At 54.8% G+C, this 23,508-nt stretch overlaps 1 long non-coding RNA gene across 1 annotated transcript; it reads right to left on the bottom strand.

The window, feature by feature from the left end:
* Positions 1 to 15,643: 15,643 nt before the first annotated feature.
* LOC140687331 (uncharacterized) lies at positions 15,644 to 18,942 on the bottom strand. Its single transcript, XR_012061540.1, has 2 exons — positions 18,231 to 18,942; positions 15,644 to 15,771 (listed from the first exon to the last, which is right to left on the bottom strand). It is a non-coding gene; the product is annotated as an uncharacterized lncRNA (long non-coding RNA).
* Between the last annotated feature and the right edge of the window lie 4,566 nt (positions 18,943 to 23,508).

Genomic DNA, 23,508 nt, shown 5'->3' with positions numbered 1-23,508 from the left:
GCTGCTGCGCCACCGCCGCCTCGCTTACCAAGCACAGGCTCTTCATTCCGGGTAAGTGTTCCCCTGTTGGGCTCCTCCTCTGGGCGGGGAAGGTGTCACGGGAAGCCAAGTTGCCTTCTTCCCATTTCACAAAACGGCTTCTCATTCCTCGTCACTCCACTCTGAAGGGCGCACAAGGGACTTACTCACGCCGACTCTGCGTGGACCCCACGTCGGTGCCCTGTAAATGGCTTGGTTTGTTCTGAGGAGTTGACAGCTATCTCAGCGGTGAGAGGACCTCGGAGATGTTCATGCTGATTGAGTCCCCCCACCGCCCCAAGTCCGATTTCAAGGAGCAGATCCTTTCAAAGGCGAGACGAGCATCTGAACCCTTTGTAAGAAGCACCGGTCTGATGGCCGCCGTACTTATTACGGGCATTAAAGGCTTGCATCTGAGAATTATGCGCAGCTTGGTGTTTCGCTTGAATTCTGCCTTCCTGGTTCTTTTGACGGAGGAAAGAGGAGAGCCGGTGGGGGGAGAGCGCCCTTCATCTCGGCCTCTACTTCAGCTGCGCGCAGCGAGCCCTCATCAGACCTGTGCCACGCCCTCCGCCGCCACCGTCAAAGGCGGAGCTGCCGTGAGCCCAGGGCCAGGCGGCCCGTGAAGGCCCATCCGCCTGCCAGCCCGCGCTCGGAGCTAAGTCTTTGGCAACATGAGGGCAGTTCATTAGTTTGCCACCCCCCAGAACAAGCTTGGAATCAGATTCTGACTTTTTTTTTAACAGGTGAATTCAAAGAAGCCAGTGAGAGAAAGCCGCCTCTGAAATTCCTTCTCACCCAGGCAGCGCCGGAGCCCGCCTGTGAGGGCTGTGCACGGCTGCGTTAATAACAGGCTTGCGTGGGCACCCACACTGCTCACTGTGTGGGGGGCTCTATCACTGGGTAGGAATGTCCAACGTAAGGAAGCAGCCCTTGGCTCTTTCACAAGGTGGGCAGTGAACCGAGGGGCCCAGGAAGGCGAGGATCTTGGACGGAAGCCGCCGTGCTCGGGGCCCAGCACGTGGCTGACCCAGGGCCGTCCTGCCGCCCGTGGCCTCTCTCTGGAGAGCAGCGGTCCGCACGTGGGGTGCTGTGTCATGCCAGTGATGCGATGACCCGTGCCTGACTTTTCATGTCCTTGGCAGGGACGGTTTGGGAGAGAAGGGAGTAGACAGCCATTTTCCCTTTGAGGATTACTGCCTCTGCAGGCTGCAGGTGTCCGCAGGGGTCAGTGAGCTCGCCGACCCGCCCCGCAACGCGCGCACGCCGGGGTCTAGGTGCGTGTGTCAGCCCAGAGAAGTCCCTACAGAGCAGTCACCACGTTTAAAACTTCCAAACCAAGTTAAGTGTGAGAGAAGAAAGGGAGGGAGGGAGGGAGGGAGGGGAGAGCCCCAAGAACTGACATTAAGCGACTAGAAGACAAGAAAAGATGCCATTCACGATGGCAGGCTGCCGATCACCCGTGTCCCCGTGTCCCCGTGTTGAGACCCTCCAGCACACGTGGAGCTGCTGCAGCCGGCAGCCAGTGCTGTGCTCCGGAGGGCACAGCTGGGCCGCCACGTCCAGGACAAGGCGACGTCCTCCTCCTTTACAAGTTGATGAGGTTTCACGTAGTTTTGCTCACATTGTGCTCAGCTCCTCCGCCTGGCCCCCCGGGGGACTCTGGGTGGCTGCAGTGGTCCTGTTCACACCTGGAACGCAGTCCCCGAGATCCTCCTGGCTCCAGGCAGCCCAGGCCACAGGCAGGGTCCTTGGTCTGCCTGGAAGGAGGCAACTGTCCTGCGTCCCTCAGTGGTCGAGTCCCCCCAGCCCTCAGGCTCCAGGTCCTGTGCCCAACCCTGCACTTGACTTGGCCGCACACGACCTGAGGCTGGCGGGTTCAGGACAGTCGTGTCTGTTCTTAAAAAAGCAGGCATACGCTGCTCAAGTCATGGGGCTCTGGGATTCTAGGCCTGCGGGGACGGGGGCAGGGGAGAGACCGGATGTCCCAGGAGCCCCTTGGAAGACAAGATGGAGCGTCTCTCCTGAACCCTCGTTCTGGCAGCGAGGGAGGAGAGGTTGGTCTCAGCGACAATCCAGGATGGTTCTAAATTGTTTTTCAATGCTTAAAATTTAGAAATATCAAAAGCTAAGAGTGTGGTACCTGTATAGAAGTTAAAGAAAAGGCATTACTCACTAAACATTTCTAACATGAAAGGAGAGAGAATGGTACCACGACCCCCACCCCATCCCCAGACTCAACAGTGATCAGCACACGGCCGACCTGTCCTCAGCCCGCCCGCTCCCAGATCTCAGACCCCGGGTTCTGCTCAGGCTTCTGTAAACACCGACATTCGGCCTCCGAGAAATAGTGGAGATTGGTTTCTCCTTGGCCTCTCAGCTTCCGAATTCAACCTGATGAACATCAGGGTCTGAAACTTACACGTAAGCTAATTAATGGTTCTGGTTTCTTTTCTCTTTAGGCAACCTTGTTCGTTTCTCTGTGGGACAGAAGGTCGACGGGCGGGTGGCAAACGGGCGCTAAAGCGTCGGTGCAGTTAGCTGGCACCTCCCCTGGGTTAGTCAGCCGTTCGCTCCTTATAGCCGGGTCGTGCTCTCACGGGTGGGGCAGCTGCCCCCACTCCCGTCTGACGTCCCCCGGCCTGGTTCCAGGGCGCCCCAAAGATGTCACACAGAGGCCCGGGGGCCTCAAGCAAGGCCTGGGAAGTTCCTACCAGTCCACGGTCTGTGATGAACCAACGCCACGGAGGCCAAACCTGCCCCGACCCAGGGCTGATGGTGTGCGCTGGGCCGCAGAGCCAGGCGGGGAGGCCCCCATGGAGCAGATCGAGGCACCCTCGGCCAGCCGGGCGCAGCGGCCAGTTCAGAGCATCTCTCGCGCGTCACTAAGCCACGCGAAGGGTCTGCGGGGGGCCTCCTCCCAGGCCTACTGCTGCTGAACTCCAGCTGCGCAGGGTGGAGGCCTGACCTCCAGCCTGTGTGGCTGCGGAGGGCCCGGGCTGAGTGGCCCCGGCTGACTCCACCCCCCCGGAGTGGGCCGGGCTCCCAGACCCCGTGCTTCCAGGCGGCAGGCATCTTCTTGTTCGGACCTGGGGGTGAGTCACCCAGGGATTGTGTTTCCCTCTGGGTGAGTGTTTTCCCTTCTCCTGTCTGTGGGGAGCTGTGTCCTCAAGGAACAGTACGGGACCTGCAGAGGGGGAGGGGGCAGTTACTGGAGCGCAGCGGCCTCGGGGACGGAAGGTGGCCGTGGAGTCCTGCTAGGCGGAGGGGTCCCTGGTCCCTCCCTTCGCAGCGTCCCAGCCAGAGGAGGCTCACGGATGGCAAAACATTGGATCATTTTGTTGTTCTGAATCATTTCCGACCTTCCATTTATCACCACGGGAGTTTGTCTGCGAAGCAGAGTCTTATCCCAGGTAACCAGGCAGAGAAGCGCGGGTTTGACTTTTCCTGGAATTCTCCTTATTCTGCCCGTGGAGCTGCCTTCAAGTCCCGTTTGGAGGACGTGAGTGGGGACAGTGTTACTGAAATGCAGGTCCAGCCTCTCGCAGCTCGAACGAAAGCCAGCTCTTAGAGAGGCACGTGTCGGGGGAAAGTTGGGTGCTTCATTCCCGAGGCCGGCATCCCAAGACGGGGCGGGGGGCGGACTCCTGCCCCCAGGCCAGCGCCCCCCACCGCTGGCAGCCAGTGGGCGCGGGCTTCTGAGGGGGACTTTCGGGGTGCGCAGGCGGGGGAGGGGCTCCGTGCGGCGCAGCAAGGCAGCTCTGACAGGTGCCTTGGAATCAGGCATGGTGTCACGCTGACTGTTGTAAGGCAGTTAGCCTTCAGCTCCAGGCGCGTTTGCTCCCGTTTCCTGGAGGCCAGTTCTCGGGGTCGTGGCAGCTTCTGTCTTGGCTCCCGTCTGGTCATCACGGGGTTCACGCCCCCCCCCCCCCGGTAGGGTCTCCGTCTCTGCAAACCAGCTCAAAGGACACAGCTCAGAAGACTGTCTACAGCTCTTGAGGAGAAACTAAAGGTCTGTGACTCGGTTTAATGGCTAAACTATTATTCCTCTGATTGGCTTGACTTTTTCCTGTATCTCCTGGCTTCTCCGACTAAACCGACTCTTTGACTAAAGATTTTCTACCGAAAAGAGGCAGGTAGAGGACGGAGGAGGGTGCGTCCTGGGGAGGCCCCACAGGGCCCTGCTCCGTTTCAGCAGGACCCACGCTCGCTTACGCTGGGGGCCTCTTTATCCGCTCAAAGGATGCTCACGTCCATCGTCTCACAGACATCCGCAGAAGCGCCGGGTGGCGCTGCCATGTCCCTGCGCTGTGGAAGAAGAGGTGAGACACTCCCTCGAGGTCGCGTGTCGAGTCAGTGCAGCCCCGAGTCGGGTGCCCGCGCGTTTTCCACGGCTCTGCGTGTCCCTCTGGGCCCAGCCTCACGACCAGGCGCTTCGGGTCACGTGTCGGGCTCCTCCCTGATGGAGTCTCCTCAAGAATCACTTTCAAGTTTGTTCTCACTTTGCTTTCAAAACCGGCAGATTTTATAACCCCCGTCTTCTCTGAGCAAGGTTTTGTGGTCATGATCATGTTCATTTCAAAGCATTTTCGAAAGCAACTGTTTATTAAAATGCCAACAGCCATGATTAATTTCGGAGGCTCTGCAGTGCGTCTACCGCCCGATGACGTCCCGGGCTGGCGCCGGGGTCTGCGCAGCGAGCGTTGCCTGGGCACCCCCACCCACGTTTATTTTGTCCAGGGAAGATCTGTCCGTAAGCCCAACGCCCAAACAACGTTCATGTCATTTGGCATCTCTGCAGACAACTGGCACTTCTTTAAAAAAAAGAAAGGCAAAGAGATCTGTGGGTTAACTGTTTGCACTCGACTCTCTAAAGAGGACATCTGTTAGCTGATAGCCCAGGACGGTGATTGATTTAGGACGCCCTAAATCACATCTGTGTGGGGACAGAGGGCAGACGGGCTGCAAACTCTGGCGGAAAAAACATCTGTCAATGGCCAAACAGGGACCCACGTTTGCACAGTCGAGGATGCCAACAGCATCTGACGGTGGACCGCACTGTGGTTCTGGGGCGGGGGGCAGAGCGCTCATTTCACGTCTCAGTGGGAAAGGAGGAGGAACTGACTCCTTGACCAAATAATGCTTAGCAGAGTCGTTCACGGGGCAGCCCACCAACTGGTAAAGTCAAAACGATGAAACGAGGCTCTGAATGGAACACACACACGTCTGGAGATAGCAGAGGACCAGCTCCCTGGAGAAGGGCAGTGTGGTTGCGAGGGTCTGTGGCTAAGTGGGAAGATAAGCTTTTCACCCAGAACTAACTTGCGGTCAATCAGTTCACGACATGAACGCTTTGCTGCAGGACTGAATCCCTGAAGTCGGACATAATTCACTTCACTGAATTCAATTTGCAAATTTATCAACTGGGTGCATTACCTACGTGCTAAATGTGTTTCTGTTAACTGCTAATAACATGTGTAGCAGTTGCAATTGCTACTGGTTTCAACAGCCTTTGAGGATATTTCCAAACAGTTTGAGAGAATAAAAACACACCCTGGGGACTCTGAGTTTCAGGCCTGGTGCACGTCACGGACAGACACATTGTAAGGGCTTGGACAGACTCCCCCGCCCAGTGCATTTTTCAATTCCAGCTTTCTTCCCAGCTTCCCTTACTTCATGGAGTTGATTCTTAGAATGGAAGAGAGGGCTGACGTGCATTCCCGGAGGTCGAGCCTGGGAAAATGTTACAGAATTGGAAGACATGTGCCTGTTTTGTCAGATTATCCTAGGAGTCAGAGGGATGGGGTCGGGGGCACGGGGTGTCAAAGTGCCCAGCTGGCAAGGAGAACTCGGACGAGGGCCATGCACCCTGCAGCGGGTGTGCAGCCCCCTCCAAGCTCCTTCAGCGTCACTCCCGAGACTGCTGTGAATTCCCCGTGTGACGCGCTTGCCCCTCTCTGGCATCCAAGCCAGCTGTTCATCACCTGGGGGAAGCCTGTCTCCCTCTCGTTGACATAAGGGCGACCACAGGAATGCCGCAGACTGTGGTCGAGACTGGAGAACCGACCGGCGTCTTGAACGCCCGAGCCCGCGTCTCCGGGGCGAGCACGCCCGCGGGGAGCTCGGAGTCCTGGCAGCCCTCCTGCAGAAGCAGAGCGGCCGCGGCTGCGGCGGCGCAGCTGGAGACGAGGCAGGTGGGCCACCTGCCCCGCTGCCGCCCCCGGACGCCGAGTCCCGCACCTGCTCCTGTTCGCCAGGCGATGCTGACGCTGTCCTGCTGCCGGCCCTCTCGTCCTCGTCTTCCTCGCTGCCCCAGGACGAAAGCCTCTCATCTCCCCCCTCTGCCCGCACCCGCGCGGTCTGTTCCTCCTCGGCACGGCCTCCCCGCCCCGGCTCCTTGCGCCGCCCTGTTTCCCTGGGGAACGTCCCGGGGTCAGCGCAACAGTCCGCATTCCCCACACGCGCACCCAAGCTCCCCAGAACTCCTTGAGGAATCCACACGCCGACCTGCATCATCATTAATTCAGGACTCCTCCCTGCGCCCTCCCACAGCCCAGTGGTGGTTCTTTTTTTAAAATTTTTTAATGTTTTGCTTTTTAAAATGGAGGTGCTGGGGACTGAACCCAGGACCTCGTGCGTGCTAAGCGCGCTCTCTGCCCCCAAGCTGCCGGCCACCCCTGCCCCGAGCAGTGTGTCTGAGTCTCCTGCTTGGAGCGGCCTCCCCCCTCTGCTCCGGCGACTGTCAGACCTTCTGGATTTCCTGCTGCTGACCTCGCCTTTGAGATACAAGAGCGAAAACTCGGAGCCCCCAGAGGCCACCGCCCCCAGCGGCACTGAAGATGAAACCGGGGGGGAAAATCCGCCTCCCCTCCCCCCAAAGCCCGTGGCCTCTGGGGGCGCACGTCCTCGTGGAAGGAGGCAGAGTGCAAGTAAAGAGGGGAAGCGGAGTGAGGGGGGAGGCGGAGACGGCCAGGCTGGCTTTAATTTGAAGGAAGGTGTGCAGGAAAGAGACGGGGCGGCAGTGCCCCGAGAGGCCACAGGGTCAGAGGTGCAGACGCCCCCCTGCCCTGAGGACGGGGACCTGCCGCTCTAACAGGCCAGGAAGCCCGGGGTGCGGACTCGTCCCCCGCTAGCCCCGGCTCCCCGCTTTCCAGACACGCACGCCATCCTTCAGAGGGCACCTCCCTCTGAGACGACAGCTCCCCTCCTTCTGAGACGCTCTCCCCCCACCGCCCAGTCTCCCTCCTGCTTGGCTATCATTCTGCAGCGTCTGTGTCCCCAGCAGCTACACGTAGGTCAAGCCCCCATGACGAGTTCTCATGTCACCCTTCGGGCGTCCCCCTGCTGCCACGGCTAGTGAATGTTGGCCTCCCCACCAGGCGGGGGCCCCCGAGGTCCGGACTGCACTGCCCCCGGGTCCAGGGCCACGGATGGTCCACGCCGGGCGTGGATGAAGCGCCTCAGCAGAAGAGGAGCGCTGTCTGTCCTCGTCACCAGACGGTGACCTCCTGCAGGACAGGTGCGTGTGCCTCCACCTCTGGGGGAGCCCGGGACGTCCGCATCCCAGGACGATGCGAAGTTGGGTTGAACTTTAGGTCCAGCCTTGCGTTTCCCTTGCTCGCTGCTCTGGGTCTGTGACCTGATCCATGGGCCGTCCCCAGCAGCTGGCTTTGTTTACGAGAACTAAGCCTGTGGTCTCCACCCCCAGCGTGAGTCCACCCATGTGCTGCTGGTGCCTTGATGGACGGAAAACGCCGCTTCCACACAGAGCCTGTCAGCCCCCCGTGAGCCCAGGGTGCTGCTCTCAGCCGTGACCACGGAGATTGCCTGCCAGCTGCTGCCTGGATAGCAGGGTCCCAGCACACCATTCCGGGGTGCGGCCTCTGTCTCCCGAGCTGGGTTCCCAACAGCATCGCGACACTCCTTTGTTCTCTCGGCAGGCATTCACGGAGCCCTCTGTACTCGGCCCCACGCCGGCGGGGAGGCCAGTGAGGGAGATGTCGGGCCCCCTCCCCTGCTCTCTCTCAGGGAGCTCGGGTGTCGGGGAGGGTCTGGCCTGAGTGCTGTCATGAAGCATGTTTTCTCGTCACCTCCTCCACTGTACACAGATGACCAGTTTCCAAAGAATTAGAATAAAATGCACTTAACACTGAAGCTATTTTAAACTTAATTCCAATTAAGTTCCTTATGAACATCAATTATCTCTGTATGGTGTGATCACCAGTTAATAAGGGTTTCCAGCTGATAGAACGCCAAATCATGTGACTTTATTACTCTCAGTTCTGGGCCACCAGAAAGGCATGTTCCTGCCCGTGTTTTTACCTGCAAGAGCTTTGGACAACAAGTCCAGCTGAGGGCTGGCCACAAACTCTGTCGGTGCAGGGTCCCCCCATCCCTGGACCTCATCTTCTCATCAGCACATGTGATGGCGCCAGCCCACCGAAGGGTGCCGTGGCAGGGACATGAGGTCACATAGCGACATTAGTCAACGCTGGTGCGCCGCGTACCATGAGCCGTCCCCACCTGAAGTGTATTATTTATTCCCATGTTATATAATAACATCTGTTATAATAATAGAATAATGATTGTATTATTACTGTTCCCATTTTACAGATATTGCACCACTTGACAGATGAGAAGACTGAGGCTTCAGGAGGGGACTTTGGGGGGATGAGGGACTTGCCCAGAGAGCCCAGCAGGTGGAATCCAGTTCTTCCCGACATCCCAGGTGGGCTGGGGGAGGCTCGCTGGGGAGTTTCTCCAGCTGGAAGCAGGTTTGCCCCGGGGGGGCCCCGCCCTCAGGCCTGCCGGAGCGCAACTCTCCCCTGCGTCAAGCTGACACTGAGTGAGTGAGGTCGGTGTCTGCAAGTACCCACCACACCTGAGCCACCGTCGTCTGGCTTCGTGCTCTGTGGACCTGGCCCTTCGTGGGGGACCCCTCAGCCCCACCCCGGGCCCAATCCCCGGCAAGATAGGTGGCCAAGAGCCCCCTGCCCGCCTCACGTGGCCCAAATCCTGAATTCTAAACTGAGATTTTATTTCAGTATGCCCTGCTTTTGGTTCCCAAGGCTTGTATCTTTTTAATTTTGTTTTTAAAAGCAACCGTATTGAGGTTTTATTGAGTCATTCTGTCTTCTGCGTTCCTATTTTGTTATTTCTTTTCACGCTTTCTTCCAGGGCTGGGGGGGGAGCTTCTTTCCCTGAGGACAGCGCTGGCAACTGAGGCCGGGAGGACACGGGCTCCGGGCAGGTGCAGACCGAGGAGAGCCCCTGGCGCCCGCACAGCAGCTCGTGGTGTAGGGACGGGGTGGGGTTAGGGGCGGGGGGCGAGCTGCAGCCTCCGGAGGGCGGAGTGGGGAAGGGGGAGGGAGGGCTGGAGCACGGACACCTCCCCAAATCGTGATTGCGTTGGTCACCTCAGCTTTTGCTTTTCTGTTTTGTTGTTTCCTTTCTTTTTCAGTCACTCCTTCCTCCACATCCTCTGGGTTTTGCTGGGCGTCCTGCTTGGGGGGGCAGCATGGAGCAAGGTGGAGGGGGTGCCCGGCCTGGGGCACATGGCCTGCTGGGCCCCCTGCTCCCTCGCACCCAGGCTGAGGGGTCCCGGCCTCTGACTGGTCCACTCTGAGCCCCCCGTCCGTAAAAGTGGCGGTGATGGGTCCCTACCTCAAACTGCCATTGCGAGGATTCAAGAAATAGCGCTTCACGTGTTTGATAAAGAGTGAGAACACAGAGCATCCTAGGCCTGATTTTTCCTAACTTTTGAGTTAAAAGCTTAATTCTTTGCTTTTTAAAACAAGTTTATTTTAAGAGCAGTTTTAGGTTTACAACAAAATTGAGGGGGAGGTACAGAGATTTCCCATATACCTTCTGCCCCCAAACATGCACTGCCCCCATCACCATCCCCCACCAGAGTGAGGCTTTTCTTTTAACCAGAGATGAACCCAGATGCAGCATCGTCACCCAGACTCCGCAGTTCACATTCGGGCTCGCTTGGAGCTCTGCATTCCACGGCCACGGACAGGCGTGTAACGGCACGCGCGCATCATCGTAACATTCCATCCTCACTGCCCGGAAAGCCTCTGTGCTCTGGGGGGCCACTCCTCCCCCCTCCCCACCTTGACAACCACTGGTGTTTTTTTTTTTTACTGTCTCCATAGTTTTGCCTTTTCCAGAATGTCATAGAAATGGGGTCAGAAATGTAGCACTCTCAGACTGGCTTCTTTCTCTAGTAACATGCGCTTAAGTTCCTCCCTGTCTTTTCACGACTTGAGAGCCCATTCCTTTTTAGTGCTGAATAATATTCTACTGCCTGGATGGACCCCAGTGTGTTTATTACTTAGCCTCATAAAGGCTTGAGTTGGGCAGCGTCAGTCCTCCGACTTCGCTCTTCTCCAGCACTGTTTAGTGGGCAATTCTGTGCCTTCTGCATCTCCATGTAAACTTTAAAATCAGTTTGTCAATATCCTTCAGAGATCTTGCTGGGGTTTGGACTGGGATTGCGATGAATCTATAGGTCAAGTTGGGGAGAATCGACATGGTGACAATTGAGTCTTCCTATCTGTGAACTTGGAATCTCTCTCCACTTACTTAGTTCTTTGATTTCATTCATCACAATTTTACAGTTTTCCATATATATCTTACATTAATTTTGCTAGATTTATACATAAATGTTTCATTTGGGGTGTTAATATAAAGGGTATTTTGTTTTTAATTTCAAATTTTACTTGTTTAATGTTGGTACGTAGGAAACCAATTGACTTTTGTATAGTAACCTGGTATCCTACAACCTTGTTATAATTGCTTACTAGTTCTAGGAGAGGGGGTTTTTTGTGGGGTTTTTTTTTGTGTGTGTGTGGGTATTTTTGGTCAATTCTTTAAGATTTTCTTCATAGATGATATGTCATCTGTGGAAAAAGACAGTTTTATGTCTTTTTTCCCAATCTGTATACATCTTATTTCCTGTTCTTTAAAATTCATTAAATGGCGTTAACAAGGACTTCTGGTACAATGCTGCAAAGGAGCGATGAGAGGGGACATCGCTGTCTGGTACCTGCTCTTAGTGGGGAGCTTCAGGTGTCCCACCCACCACGAAGTATGACAGCTTTTTGCAGGTGTTCTTTGTAAAGTTGAGAAAGTTCTTCACTATTCCTAGTTTACTGAGAGGGTGTTTTTAACCACGAACGGATGTTGGGTTTTGTTGAATGCTTTTTTTGCGTCTCTTGATGCGACCATGTGATTTCCCTCGGTGGTCGGCTGAGATGATGGCTCACATTAACTGACTTTCGAGTACTGAGCCAGCCTTGCGTACATGGGATGAGTCGCGTTCGGTCAAGGTGTGGAACTCACTTTACACGCTTTTGGGCTTCATTAGCTAACGTGCTGCTGAGGATGCTCACTGTATGTTCAAGACAGATACTGGCTTGTAGTTTTCTCTTCTTTCAAAGTCTTCGTCTAGTTTGGGCGTTACAGTAACACTATCCGCATAGAACGCGTTAGGAAACGTTCCTTTTGCTTCTAAACTCTGAGAGAGATTCTGGAGATTTGGCTTGACTTGCCGCCTCCAATGTTTGGCAGCACTCGCCAGTGAGCCCATCTGGGCCAGGTGCTTTCTGTTCTGAAAGGTTATTAACTATTTCTTTAATGTCTTTAATAGATGCAGGCCTGTTCAGATAGTCTGTTTCTTCTCACATGAGTGTTGGCAGATTGTGCCTCTCAAGGAACTGGCCCACTTCATCTGGGTTATCCAATCCATGGGCACAGAGCTGTTGACAACAGTCCTAGGTTAGCCTTGTAGCGTCCGTGGTGCCGTAGAGATGTTCTCTGCTTCTTTGTGCTGTTAGCACCTCGTGTCCCCTCGCTCGCTCTTGGTTAGTCTGGCTGGAGGCCTGTTGGTATTCCTGATCTTTTCAAGGTATCAGCTTTTGGTTTCACTGATTTTTTTCCTGGTGATTTCCTGTTTTTAATTTCATTGATTTCTTATTTTTTTCCCCTTCAGCCTCCTTTGGATTTGATGTTTATCTTCTTTTCTAGTTTTCTGAAGTGGAAGCTTTGATTATTGATTTTAGATCTTTCCATCATATGCATTCAATGCTGTAAGCACTGCTTTCACCGAGTTTCACAAATTTTGGTAAGTCTGTTTATATTTTGCTTTAGTTAAAATGTTTTAAAACTTCTCTTAAGTTTTCTCTGTTGACCCATGTGCTATTCTGAAGTGTGTTTTTAACTTTCAAATGTTCTGGGGTTTTTCGGGACATCTCTCTATTACGGATTTTGGGTTTAATTGTGCAGTGGTCTGCAGGCGACACTGTGCAACTTCTGTTCTTTTAGACTTGCTACGGCGGGTTTTTCCGCCCAGAACGTGGCCTTCCTTGGTGCGTGTTCATGTGAGCTTGAAAAAAATGTGTGTTCTGCTCCTGTTGGATGGATGTGTCTATAGACGCCAATTACATCCAGTTGATTGATGGTGTTGTTGAATTCAACGCCGTACGTACTGACTTCCTGCCTGCCTGCTGGGTCGGTGTTTCTGATACAGGATGTTGAAGTTGCCAGTGATAACCGTGGGTTTATCCGTTTCTCCTTGCCGTTCTGTCCATTTATTGCCTCATGCAGTTTGATGCTCTGTTGTTAGGCTCACACTTGTTAAAAGTTGTTATGTCTTCTCAGGAAAATCACTGTGTTATTATGTGTAAAGCCCATCTTTATCCCGATGACTTCCCCTGTTTTTAGGTCTGCTCTGTCTGCAGTTAGGTAATTTCTCCTGCTTTCTTTTGATTAGTGTTGCCGTGGTATATTTCCTCCATCCATTTACTTCTAATATGTCTGTGTCTTTATATTTAAAATGGGTTTCTTGTAAACAGCATAGAGCTGGATCTTGTTTATTGATGCTCTCTGACAGCCTCTGTCTTAATTGGTGCATTTAGGCCTTTGACATTCCAAGTCATTACTGACACGGTTGGATTCACAGCTACCATAATCATCACCGCTTTCTATCCGTTGCCCTGGTTATTTGTTTCTGCCTTTGCTTCTGTCCTTTATCTGTCTATTGTGGTCTTAATTGAGCATTTAATATTATATCATTTTCTCTCATTTCTTAGCAAATTAGTTATACACTAAAAAAAAAAGTTTTATAAAAAAACTTTTTTGTGCTTGCCCTAGAGTTTACAATATACATTTACAACTAATCCAAGTGCAATTTCAAAAATAACACTATACATTTTCACTAATAATGTGAGTTCCTTATAACAGCAAAATAATCAGCACTTCTTCCTCTCATTGCTGGTACCATGCTTTCATTCATCTCACTTACATCTGAACACACATAAGCACATATATATTATATGCATAAGCAGACATAATCAAACATGTTGCTGTTATTATTTCGAACAACCTGCTACCTCTTAGATCAGTGAAGAATGGGGAAAGTACATTTTTCTTTTACCTCACTTATCCTTTCTTCAGTGCTCTTTCTTTCTTTACGTAGATGCGCGTTTCTGGCCTAAATTATTTTCCTTTTCTCTGAAGAACTTCTTTCTTATTTCTTACAAGGCAGGTCTACTGGCAACAGATGCCCTCAATTTTTGTTTGACGGAGAAAGTCTTTCTTTCCCCTTCACTTTTGAAGAATAATTTCACAGGTTACAGAATTCTAGTCCAGTGGGGATTTTTTTTTCTCTCAACACTTGAAATATTTCACTCCACTCTCTCCCTGATTGAATTGTTTCTGTGGAGAAGTCAGATGTAATTCTTGTCTTTGATCCTCTACAATAAGGTGCTTCATCCTCTGGCTCCTTCAGGATTTTTTCTTAATCTGTGATTTTATGTAGTTTGACGACAATAAGCCACTTCTAGTATTTTCCAATATTTATCCGTCTCGGTGTTCTCGGAGCTTCCTGGGTCTGTGATTCGGTGCCTGCCGTTAATCTGAGGAAATTCTCTGTTGTTACTGTTTCAAACATTTCTCCTGTTCCTTCCTTCCTTCCTTCTGCTCCTGGTACTCCTGTTAAGCATGTGTTACACCTTCGGTAGTTGTCCCACAGTCCGTGGGTATTTTGTTCTTTTGTTTTTTGCTTTTTTCCCCCATCTTTCTTCTCTTTGCTTTCTGGATTTGGAGGCCTCTATGGAGAAATCCTTGATCTCAGACACTCTGTCCTCAGCCGTGCTCCGCTTAACTAACAAGCCTGCGGGAGGCAGTCTTCATTGGTCTCGCAGTGTGTTTTATCTCAACGATCTCTGTTTGGTTCTTTCTCAGGATTCCCATCTCTCGGCCTGCGTGGCCCATCTGCTCTTGCCAGCTGCCTATTTTATCCATTAGAGTACTTACTGTATTTTCACCGTCGTCTGAGGTGCTTGTTCTGATCGCTCGGTGTGCCTAGTGGTTTTCCTTCCTCGTCATACGCGGCGCTCTGGGAGAAAAGAGCCGCAGTCAACAGACCCTCGGCGCCGTGGCGGAGAGAGGTGGGGGAGGGGAGGGGCTGGACGCTGCGGTCAAGTCTCCGTCTCTTAGGGAGTCTGTGCCTCTGGGCGGTGAACTTCACCTGGGTTTCTGGCTTTTCCCCCCTTTACGGAGAGAAAGGGGCGGGATGAGGGGAGCAGACTGGAGCTGGCGTTTCCCTGCCCCGGGTCAGCTGGGCTCTCACAGTCCCGCGGGCCAGGCCCTGGTTGCCTGGCGCCCCCTGAGGGCAGACCTTGTTGGGAAGAACAGCGTTCCCTCGAGTGGTTGGAAATGGTTCCTTTCCCTCCCTGTGCTGGGAGCCTGGGGGGGACTTTTCTCCAATAATTACTGTGGGAACCTTGTCGAGCTGCTGGAGGTAAGTCTCACGATACTGTGGGGCCCCTACGACTGGGACTCTGGGGTTTCCAGAGCTGAGCCTCCCACAGTTCATCAGCTACGCTCAGCTTCTCCGGCCCGGGCGCCGGCTCCTGCGTGGGTCCCTGCTCTGGGATGCTGTGGCCCCCGCGCTCGGCTGTCTCTTCAATCTTGCAGCAGCAGCTTGCTCTGCGTCCCCCTTTTCTAGGAGCCGAGAAGAATTGTTGAGTTTTCAGTCTGTCCAGCTTTCCGTTGGCTAGCACAGTGTAGTGACTTGCGAGCTCCTTAACGTGTAGCATTGGAAACTGGCCAGTTCTTTGTTGTTAAATATTTTTCCCCAATAAGTGCAAATAAAGTTGTGTCTTTGACTCTGAGCACCACTGGGACAGATCCTGGTGTCCCAGCAGGGCCGTGGCCCCTTTGTCCGTTCCTGTTCCCTGTGAGTGACCACCCTGCCCAGGCCCTGCCCCCCACCGCCTCCTCCCCGCACAGCTCTCTCTGCTCTCTGTGCTCGTGGAACACCGGCAGCCGCCCCGAGTTCCGCCCTGCGAGCCCCCTAGTGTTCCCAGCTTCCCGGGGGCAAACTGAGCCTGAGAGAGTTGCACACCCCTCGAGGGCACTGAGACAGCCCGCGGTCATCCGGAGGTCAGGCAGGACCGCGAGAGTCCACAACCGGAGCTGTGGGCCCCGAGCCCCGGCTCCCCCTTCCTGCAGTGGCCACTGAAGGGGTTTGGGGGTGGGTGTGGTCCACAGCCACCAGCAACCAGCAAAACAGACCTGAGAGCAGAGACTTCTGATCTCACTTCTGGGAAGGCCGGGGTGAAACAATCAGGGCTATTTTTAATGTGGCATTTTATCACCTCATCTATGAAGGAGTACATACTCAAGTTTCCAGAGTAACAATTTAGATGTCTTGTTTGGAATTAATATCTTGCAGCTCTTAAAGCCCTGGAAAAAATGGAATATTAGTCAGGTGTTTTGTTGCTAAGAAACCGGTGCAGAAGCAGGCAGCCCCGTTTACAGAGGACCATGGCAATGCTGCTCACCTGCCGCAGGGTTTGAAATGCTTGGTTGGTGGAGAAGAGAGCTCCCCTAACCTCCAGGAGAGCCCCCAACCATGAGCACATCAGCCCCCAACCCCCAGGACAGACCCCAACCACCAGGGTACTTTTTTAAACAAAGAAAGTGTCTCCAGTTACTTATCAAGGTCCCCTTGTTCCTACACCCACTCCTGGGAGAATGAGAACTGAGCCCAGGCATTCTTATGCTGAAAGAAAGAAGCCCCAGAGAGGAAGGGCTCTTTGTGGGGGGGGGGGTCTTCGCTCAGTGTGCACTGTGGTCCCCCGCACCCTCCCCTCATCTCCCAGGTTGGGGCTGGGTTCCAGCCCTGCCCCTCGTGACCTCACACCTGGCCGTAGTTGGATGGACCACAGTGTGGACACATGACCTGAGTGGATTCTGTGTCCTGGGAATTTGGACTGGGTCTGAGAGATTTTTGAGTGGGAGTCTCTCCAATGCAAACAGACAGAGCACGGGGGTCCAGGGGTGACTGTATGCACGGCCATTGGCGTGGGAAGCAGAGAGGGGGCGGGGAGCCAACGGAGGTTTGTGGAAGCCCAGAAGAGCGGGTGGCGGTGCCCGTTCCTGCCTCAGCCCGCATCCCTCACCTGGTCTACCTGAGATGCGGGGGGTCCTTGTCATGGGTTCCCTCCCTCCCGGCTTATGCTAGCTCAAGATGGTTTCTATTTCTTGCAAACAAAAGATCACATGGAGAAACACACTTCCAACTCCAGTGTGCTCCCTGGGGACTTGGATATTCGGAGTCTCTGTTTTCAACCACCCTGAGCCTTAAATCCTGGACTTGCAGCCTCAGGGCTACAGCCCTTCAGGGCACTCCGAAATCCAGGTTAGTCCCTTTCCGTTTCTCCCTCCCCCGGCACGCCTGCCTCGGCCTCCCCACCCGAGGGAGTCCCAGGTTAGGTGACACGCCCGCCTCCCCAGCAAAGACGGGGTTGCCTGCTCGTCTTCAGAAATACGGGCTGATGACAGCTGAGCGCTCTCTGACGCCGAGGGGGAGGCGGGTGAGTGCGTATGCAGGCGGGGCTTGCTGGGGCCTGCGTTCTGGCGTCATTGGGCACAAGGCTCGCAGCATCGGGCTTGTCATTTGATCTTTTAAAGCCTCACTTTCCACATCTGTAAATTGAAGACAGCAACACTGTCTGGTCTTGAGGGTGAAATGAGGTGATGTCTGTTGTAAGCCGAATCGCCCCCCAACCCTGTTCATGTGCTGGAGTCCTAACCCTCCAGGACCACAGAACGTGCTCTGTTTGGAGAGAGGGTCTTTACAGAGAAAACCAGGTTACCATGAGGCCAGTAGGGTGGCCCTCAAGCAGTATGTCCTTATCAAAAGCGGGGACCTGGGCACAGGCAGGCACGCAGGGAGAGGGCCAGGTGAGGGTGGCGGGCGACCCAGGAAAGAGGCATCGACGCGTCGGGAGCAGCAAGGGCTGCCAGCAAGCCCACAGGACGGGAAGAGGCCTGGGGCAGCTGGTCCCTCCCGGCCCTCGGAGGGACAGCCCTCCGAGGTTTGGTCCTTACGTGTCCTCGCTGTAATTTCATCCAGCACGACCTTCTTCCTTCTGGCTGCCTTCCCAGCCAGGACCCTGTGGCTGGTTCTGGCCCCGGATCCAGGTTCCTGGCGGGATTCGCTCCTCTCCCTCTCGGGGAAGCCGTCCGAGGGCCCTGGCAAGGTTCAGGCTGCGAGCCACGTGGGACCCCCAGCTCAGCTTAGGCTATTTTGCACGCTTCCGCAAGCTCCTGCAAGCCTCCGCTGGCTCCCTGCCCGCTCTCTGCTTCCCGCGCCAACGGCCCTACGTGCATGCAGTCGCTCCTGCATCCCCCACTGGAGAGACTCCAACCCAAGAACCGCTCAGACCCAGGTCCAAATCCCGGGACACAGAATCCAGTGGTCCCCACTCGGGTCATGTGTCCACACTGTGCCCTCCAGCTGTGGCCAGGTGTGAGGTCACGAGGGGCAGGGCTGGAGCCCAGGTCCAATCTGGGAGGCGAGGGGAGGGTGACAGGGACCACAGTGCACACTGAGCGAAGACCCCTCGCCAAGAGCCCTTTCTCTCTGGGGCTTCCTTCTTCCAGCACAAGAATGTCTCCCAGGACCGGGTGCAGAAACAAGGGGGCTGTGATAAGGAACTGGGGGCAACTTCTCTGTTTAAAAAATATACCTGGTGGTTGGGGTGGAGCTCTGTTCTCGACCAAGAGTTTTGGGGGTCCCCACGTGCCCCTGTCAGCACCGCACACACGATGACTGAATCCCTTACATGTGACCCACAGAGGAGGGTCTGGGCCAGAGGCCAGAAGAAGAAGAGGGATGGGGGACGAGGACAGGTCACCTTGGGTCACGTGCTTCTCAGCCCGAGTCTCCTGGATGACAAGCAAGAGATAGGGAGCTCAGTGTCACCACGGTCCTGCCAACTGTCTCTGTCCCCGGGGCCCAGGAGGGTCAGCCTGGACACGAGCACTGTCCCCTCCGGCACCACCGCAGCGTCTGTGACCCCGAGTCGTGGCCAAGCTCAGCCCTGCACCCGCTGGAGAGGGAAGGACAGCCACTCTGACAAGGGCACTGGACGGAGGGGGTGCCACTCCGGGCCCTGTGGCCTCCACGCGTCTTCCTTTCCAAAGCTTGTCACTGGGGACACCAGGGCTGGAGTGACGTGCCCTGGAGGCCACGCTTACTGCCCTTCTCCTTCCCGGCCAGCAACCGAGGGTTCCGTCTCTGTCCGAGGAAATCGTCCCTGCACGGTCTCCCTGCCTCCCGTCTCCTGTCCCTTCAATCGCAGCCACAGCAGCAGCCCATCAAACTGTGTGCGGGTTAATGATGGTTTGTGAAAATGTTTCGCGTTCCCAAGACTCAAAGCCTCTATCATGCAGGCCGTTCCCATGGAGACGGCGTAAACAAAGCGGCTTTCCTGGTGATCACTCCCGTCGGGGGCACGCTGGGAGGCCAGGCTCCCAGGTCAAGCCGCGTGCCGGCAGGACGCCCAGAGTAAACTCGTGCGTCCTCTCCCGACCCACCAGGTGGCCCCAAGCATCTTACTCCCAGAAAACCTGCTGGAGAGAAGACTCTAGAACATTCTACACCCAAACGGATTCTGCAACTATGACAAAATAAAAGCAAGGGCAACCATTCCAAGATTTTCATTTTCCTTGTTGTTGAAACAAAGAAATCCTACATCAGTGCGTTCTTTAAAAAAACCCAAAACCCTTTTTAGCAAGGAAAACGGTACATCCCTTGAGTAGAGTGTGCTTTTTCCTGTCGAGGAAGGAGCAGCCACGTGGACACATCCTGATGTCTCCAGACCTGGAGTCTCAGTTCACCACAGAGAGGACCAGAGGATGCTCTCTGGTCAGCGTGGGCAGCTGAGTAACGGTCCCCGAAGACGCCCACGTCCGAAATCCTGGAGCTTGTGACTGTGTCATCTGACCTGGAAAAGGGTCTTTGCAGATGTGATCACAATAGGGACCTGGAGGTGGGAGCTGACGCCGGATTCTCTGGTGGGCTTGGTGCCATCATAGGATCTCTGTAAGAGGGAGGCAGGAGGGCACCCCTAGAAACCAGAAAAGACACAGAAAGGGATTCTCCCCCAAAGCCTCCAACAGATGCAGCCCTGCCCACACCTTGATTTTGGACCTCTGACCTCCAGAACTGGGGGCGAACAGTCTGTGTTGCTCCAAGGCAGCGCCTTCGTGGTGATGGGTTTCAGCAGCGCAAGAAGCAGGTACAGTCCGCGTGCAGAGTTCAGTGCACACGCCACACGCTTCTCTCCGGGCGGCCTCTGCTCCTCCCTCCGGAAACACATGGCGCTGAGTTAGGACTGAGGGCGAGGAGGCAGTGCCGCAGGAGGGGTGCTCCTGGCCGACAGCATCCCTCCTCATCCCCACCGGCTTCGTTGCTCCTAGTTGCACACATCGCCACGTGACAGGCTAAGTGTTTGGGGCTGGGCTGTGTCCTTCCAAGAGGCGTGGAACTCCGTGGGAGTAGAGGCTTGGTCTGTCTGCTGCAGGGCGCCCTCCGCACCCCTACCCGGGGGCACATCTGTGGAGCACGTGGCAACCGCTCAGTAAATATTTGTTGGCTGAGTGACAGCATTCTGCTGGAGCCGGGCTCTTGGCCATGTCGGGTCAGTAGTTTGTTTGCATCCAGATCAAAATGAAATAAAAAGAATGCGGTAAGACATCTCCCTGCGCCAGTGTGCCCCTGGCTCCAGGAAGCCAGGCTCCCACCTACCCCTCCCCACCCTGCGTTCCCCTCCTGTGGCCCAGGGCCTCCAGACGTGCTGTTTTGGGGAAGTGCTTTCCTGCAGGTGTCCTGGCTGAGCCCTGCGTCCTAGACATTTTTACTAAGGGTGTTCTTTAAGGTTTATACGCATTATCACCCCAGGTAGCAAGTGCCAGGCTGCTCCAGACTGAATTACTGTGGTTAGCACCTGAGCTCGCAGGGTGGACATGGCCCTGCGTAGAAGGAAAACCGTTCCAGGCACTTGGAGAGAACTGAGCCTTTTGGAATTGTCCAGGGTTGTCATGCAGGGTGAGCTGGTGGGCCTGCCCATGATGCAGGAGATGGTGACCTGCCCAGGGGGTGAGGGTATTGCATCATTGTGTCCTGGATCAAACCAGACCTGAAACTCACCTGCTGTGAGCCAAGGCCTTGCTTTTGTCCCATCCTATATAAAGTATCTAAAGTGCTGTGGCATTTACAGTGTCAGCTTCTCCACTTTACAGCGAGGGGATGAACGCTGAGGGAGACCAAGTACCTTTTCCAAAGTCTAGCTAATAAGTGGCCAGCAGGTTTGACCCCGCAGGCTGATGTTGGAATCAAAGTCCCAGCCCCTCCATGCCTCTTCCTCCCACAGGTCATACAGTTTACAGATGTAAACTCAGCACAGAGAGGAGCTTGCTGCAGATCAGACAGCCTGCCCTGTTAGGTAGTAAGATCCACATCCACAGAGGCATTCAAGCAGGGGGTGAAAGGAAGGTCTTTCTCAGGAGGCTAGGGCCCTTCACCCTGGAGCATGTGTTCTGATTTCCGGTAGCCTGGGTCTGTGACAGGGCCTTGAACAGCAAAGTCCTCATGGAAGTTACTTACTCTGAGACTGAACTTGCTTTTAGGGCCCTCCCCCTGCTTTCCTGCATCCTCCGCCCTCCCCTACGTGCTCAGTGCCTCAGACCTCACCAGCAGGTCTGTGAGGTGGGAGGGCAGGGACCGCTTCTTTCTGTCTGTCCTCAGGGTCCACGTCAAGGCTCCGAGAGGCCCTGGACTCGTAAAGACAGTAGGAGGCGATGTGGGAGCCAGAATGGCCCCTGCCTGGCAGGTGCGAGCCTCTGGGCAGATGGCGTCCGAGTGCACCCGGTCACCTGGAAGCTTCTCCATCCGCAATCACACGTCCCACAGAGCGCGCAGCCCTGGGCACCGAGGGCCTGTGAACTGGCGGCTTTCTCTCCCCTGGGTGTGGGAGGGTGCTTGTTCCCTGACCACCCAGGAGAGGAGGCGAGGTGGCTCTGGGCCGCCCTGGCCTCTCTGTCCTCCAAGCCTCCACTGCTTCCAGTAGTCAGTGACAACACCCTTAGGTTTTCTGCCCTTTGAGACGCTCCTGGACCCCTCCTCGCCCTGGCTTCTCTTGCAGAGCATCCAGGGATGCAGTCAGCCTGGGGCTGCTGCTCTGCGCCGCCCTCGCAGGGGTGTGATTGCCCCGGGGCTGTAGAAGGCAGCTCGGCTCCCTGCCCGCGGGCAGCGCAGACGGCGTGGCTCAGCGTGGCCACAGCCTGAGCCGGACGGGCTAGGACTGTGATGCGCTCGGCCAGCACCGGGCGCACAGCGACGCTCACGCTCGTAGCTGGTTATTATCCTGTTGTCGGAACAGCCCCCTCACCCGTTTTCTGTCCCTGCCACAAAGACACAGGTGCACACGCACAGGATGAGCTTTGCTGGGAATAACCGTGAAATAACAAAGCACGTGTGTTTCCGCAGCAGGAGGGATGGGTGAGACCTGATCAAGTCTTTGATATCTTTGCACCTGTGGGTACATCTTCTGGGTCATTCTAAGCATTTCTGGCTTTTCCACTTGGGCCACAGGGAAGGAACCCATTTGCGCCATTCCAAAGCTTCAGGTGGGACTGACTGTGCCTCCGGCTCCCCTGGTGTCGGGGCGCCTGCCCAGTGTTCTGAAGATGCTGACCCACCTGCAGCCAGGTTGGTGTGGGCTGAGAACAGGGTGGAGGTAAACACAGTGAGGCTGTGTTTGAAACTTGTAACTATGATGAGGTGGTTCTATGATTATCCAGTTAGTGTGTCCTCGTCCCCAGGAGAATTCACGCATCACTCCGAAGCTAAGGCAGGGGAGTAGAACAGGGAGATGCGCTGTTTCGCTCCCTTGAGCGCCCGCCTCCCTGTGCACACGTCCCCAAACCTCCCGCCTCCCTGAGCTTTCCCGGCAGCCCGTCGCCGCTCGGATCCTGCGGGCTCCCCGGAGGAACCCTTGAGGGTCGCTGTGTAAATGAGGAGAAAATTGGTTATAAATCAACTTAATTTCCAAAGATATTAGTCCAAGGAGAACCCAATTTTGTGCGAGGTGGTGGCTTTATTAAGAAGTTACCTGAACCGAGAAGGAAAAAAACCCATAAATGTGTCCCTTAAGTCGAAGTCATAGGAACATTTCAAATTGTGGCGCTCATAACATGTTCTGAAATGTTTCTCCAGATTCACTCCCTTCTTGTTTTTCCTTTATTGCATCAGTTGGGCACAACAAGGAAACGCCACGTGCGGGAGGACCACGGCAGAAACAGCGTCTGTGCGCTGCCAGAAGCTCAGCTTGTCTCCGCCCGCTCTGCTCCCTTCTCTCACCCACTGGGTGAAGACCCTCCTTGGGGAGGCCCCCTGGGCAGAGGACAGGCTATGGGTCACCTGGGTGGTGGGCAGACCCCGCCACCAGGTTCCTCCTCCAGGAGGTAGCAGAGGGGACCTCCGGGAACCTTCTTGGGAGGGACGGCCCTGTCCCCAGGCTCAAGGGGAGGGCACCAGGGGCTGGAAACCACAGGCAGTGGGAGACAGAGAAAGAAATGCATCTGGGAGTGACCAGGGAACTAAGGGTATATCTGCGCTTGAAATTTCATTCTTGGGTTTCCAAGATGGGATTTGGTGCCCTCGGACCACAGAGAGCATCCGGTCTGAGCGCCTCACAGCTGCTATGGCGTGCTCCTCACCTCCGGATTGCACTGCCTTGGGTACTGAATTTGCAATATTTTCTCTGATTTACTTATGCAAATATGGTATTTTTCTAATTAAAAAAGAAACCCATGTCTTTCTGTCCATTTGGGAAGTGTAGGAAATTATTTAGAAAAACAGTGAAGTCTCCAGTCGCCCCAGCATTCCTGCGTGCCTCCTTTCAGTACCTCCCTCCGGTGCCTGGGTTCCCTGTGCGCGTGTGTGTGTGCGCGCGCGTGTGGGCTCAAAAGCGAGACAGCTCTTCATTCACGTTTCTCTCTTGCTTTTTCTCTTACATTCATAGAGCATGAGCATTCCCCATGTTCTCAAAATATTTTTCGAGAATGAGTTTCTTCATTGTTTCATACTGCATCTTGCGACTGTTGCATTTTTGACACCTGGGCTTTTAC

The sequence above is a fragment of the Vicugna pacos genome, chromosome 19 (assembly GCF_048564905.1).
Source record: "Vicugna pacos chromosome 19, VicPac4, whole genome shotgun sequence".
Lineage (NCBI taxonomy): Eukaryota > Metazoa > Chordata > Mammalia > Artiodactyla > Camelidae > Vicugna > Vicugna pacos.
Note: the sequence above shows the minus strand (reverse complement) of the source record. Positions and strands in the feature narration are given on the sequence as shown.